The following is a 3,770-nucleotide window of genomic DNA, read 5'->3' as shown; positions in this document are numbered from 1 at the left end:
AAAACTCTTAAATTCAAGGTGATTCTATCTTATAAAGCCTAACTTTAGTGAGTAATTAAGCCAAATGAGTATTTCCATATTTAATGACCTAAGTCAATTAGGTTGGAATTCATTGGCCCAAAACTCGTTAAATGGTTACTTAGAAAGCCCGATTAAATAGAAAAAAAATCACCAAGAAATAAAGAGTGAAGAAAAAAATGATGATAGCACTAACCATTTTTATATATATATTGTTATATTTGTATATATGGTCTTGAAAAATAATTTTTGAATAAGAGACTTGAAATTTATTTAAAACAAAGAGTTAGCATATTCTTTTCAAAACTTTTAAATTAAATTTCTAAGTTTGACTTGGTTTTGTATTGCTATAATAAAAATATTTTCTAGGAGATTTACCTTGGAGTTATATATAAAAATATTTTCTTGAGTAATAACTAGCTTCAATTAGAATGTCTAAATATATCAAAGAAAATTGGTTATTTACTGACTTCTTTAAATTGGCAAGCTAACCGAATTTTGTGGGTATATTCACTGCAAATCCTCACGAGATTGCAGCTCATCCTCTAGGGTAACCTAGAGGTTTAAAGGCTTGTTGTATACGCTAAATACAATCGCGATTCCTACGAAAGTGAGTTAGGATTTTTTTTTTATTTTCTTTCTTTGCTAGAGTACTAGCAAAAGTTTAGGTATGGGGGTATTTGATAATCATATTTTTATTACAATTTTATACCCTAATTATCTATTTTATATGAAAAATATACCACTAATAATTTTTTTTATCTTTAATTACACGTTAATAAAAAATAAAACGTAACAACCATATCTCTCAATAAAGCCCATGAATCAATTGAAGAACACAAGCAAGAGACATAAATCCCAAGCCCAAAGCCAATGAAAGAAGGAAACAACGACCAGCAATTGGAGAAATCTATGCATCGATGCCCGCATCGATGCTGACGATTCTGTTATGAATCAAAGGCTAAAAATCAAGGGTTTTGAATAAGAATTCGATCCAAGAGCTCACATTCATTGATGTTTACTATAAATAGGGGTAGAGAGTGGGGGGTTAATGGTGTGAAAAATTTTGTAACTCCATTTGAAGAGGATGGTTACTCTTAATTGAGAAAACCTTCCAATTCTGTAACTTTTGTTGCAATCAATAAAAAAATTCACCAATTTAAATTTTCTTTTCTTTGTTTGATGATGATGATGGAGATGAAGATCAATTTGAAGGTTTGCTTTTATTTTATTGTTAATTTTCTCTTTTATTTCTTATTTTTTTTAGTAATTTTTTTTATTGCTTATTAGTTTAGATTTACATTCATTTCTTGTAGAGTAGATTTATTTTCTTGTTTTTATTTTATTTTGCATTTTTAATTTGTAGATTAGATTTATTTTCTTACATAATGTAGATTTTTATTTCTTTTTGTAATTTAGTTAGATTTATTTCTTGTTCATAGTGTAAAGTTCATTGTTCTTATTTCTTTTCTTTGTAATTAGTTCTTTTTTTTCATTTCATTCCTTATTTTTATTTCTTAAGATGTGGAACTAATTCTTGTAGGAATCATAAAATTGTAGGAAATTAGCTTTATTTCCTTTATATTGTATGAATTATTCTCTTATGCTTAAAATGATCATGTATAGGATAATCAACTAGAGAACTAATTGATAGAAAAAGAATTTGATAATTTATACTTATCTTAAATTGTTTGATAGGTTATGCTTACGAATTCTAGAATTACTATCTTGTTGTTGTTTTTGTCATGAATATTAATTTTGTTTAGATGATAATTTAATAGGTTATACTTTCCTTAAATGCTTTGATAGTCTATTCTTAATAAATCTAAAGTAAAATATGATAAAAAAGAGAATAGTTCATATTTTATAATTGATATTGGCTAGTGGATTCAATTCTAGATTTCTCATATCATTAATTGAATCCTCCATCTTTTCTTTCTTGATTTTTCCTTAGTTCTTGATTTTATCTTATTTGTTTCATGATTTTTATTTCCTTTATTTTTCTTTCCTTATGATTTCATTTATTCTTTTATCACATCCACTCTTCATTTCTATCATCTAAAATCTCATTTATTGACTTTTGCACATATTCACAACACTCCTCATATCTCTCCATAATCACAATTTTCATCACTCCTATTTTTGTCACACACACAACATAAGAACCAATTCTAATTTTCTCCTACAAACACCTTTCTCGTGGGATCGATAACTCTTTATACTATAACTTGATTGGTTGTGCACTTATAACTTTTAGTACATATTTATGCCCCGTCAAGAGGCGACCAACCTGAGGTTGCAAATGACCGAACTCGCTACCCAACTAGGAAGATGACAAAAGACCAAAAAATTAGCGACCAAACGCCGAGTCTAACCAGCTGCAGAACAGGTGACTGGGTTGGTTTGGGTCGAACCAACTACAAAATAACAGTCTATCAAGAAGCAATCGGCCGCCCATACCAGTTGGTCTAACGAGGTCATTGTTATTGATGTCCCTCCCTCTCATGTGTTTGAGGAGACGACCCTAGCAGCTAAAGTCATCGATATTAGGGCTGCTGGTGAAGAAGACCGCGAGCTAACTTCCGGGCTCGAGTCAGCTCATAGGCCAAGCAAAGAACCAGTCGTGTCGGCTAAGGGGGCTAAGGAACAAGCAGTGTCCTACCTTGAGTCCAGAGTGGATGAGGCTGCTGATGAGTATGAGACCATCGAAAGGCAATAAGGTTTCTGGCCCTTCCCTCACTGGATCTTAGATGTAGATTTCCAAGATTGGGAGAAGGCGAAGGCTATGCTGGTGGGAGTGCCGCTGGGCCCTTGCTCACCTAAGAGAGAACTTTCTGAGGGTGACAAATTCATCTCATTAGCGTCTCTTGATAGGGAGACTTCAACTTTGGGGTCCCTCTCGGCTCTAATCATAGCCGTCCAGCAATTCTCTCTGCTGAAGGATGAGGGTGTCTTGAAGAGGATGCCAAGCTTTGGTTTGCATCTAGCTCTCACGGCCCACTTGGTTCGAGGGGCCCTATTGGAGCAGGAGATGTATGACCGGCTCAACTATATGTATGATTCTCCGCAGGAGTGGCAAGCGGATCTAGCTTGGGAGAGGGCAGCCAAGGAAGAGGCGAAGAAGAGATTTAACGTCTTGGAGGCCGAATTAAATGACATTGAGGTCCACTGGCGCCAAGAAGTAGATGTTAGGGATAGGGTCCTTGAGGGGCTCCGCTCCCAATGTTCCAAACAAGTGTGGTCATGGAGCTTAAAGGTGAGGTGGACCAACTAAAGGGTGAGCTTAGTCATCTCCATCAAGAAATCACCGAACTAGACGGCCAACTAACTACTTTGGCTATAGAGGTAGAGTCTGAAAGGCGCCTAAAGGTGGTGGCTAAGGAAGACGCTCAATCAAGTCGTCTCTCGGTTGAGCAGCTGAGGCACAATCTCGAAAAAGAGCAGTTAAATCATCAAACGTTCACGACAATTGTCAAGGACTTGGAAGACAAACTTGCTCGCCTTGACTCAGAGCAATATAAGGTAAAAATAGTCGACGATTGGTGCCATGGGCCCTTGGGTAAAACTGAGGTGGCTTTGGCATGCAAAGTCGGAGTCGACTATTTTACTTCGTTAGTGCCTCCTAGCACTCATCCCTCACCCAACCGCTTTTATCCTCCCCGAGTTTCCTATTGCCTCAATCTCCTAGAAGAGATCGAAGTAAGCAAAGGGGGGATGAACTTAGCATTGGGTAATGGCGGTGACGAGTCAGG

Source organism: Asparagus officinalis, chromosome 6 (assembly GCF_001876935.1).
Source record: "Asparagus officinalis chromosome 6, Aspof.V1, whole genome shotgun sequence".
NCBI lineage: Eukaryota > Viridiplantae > Streptophyta > Magnoliopsida > Asparagales > Asparagaceae > Asparagus > Asparagus officinalis.
Note: the sequence above shows the minus strand (reverse complement) of the source record.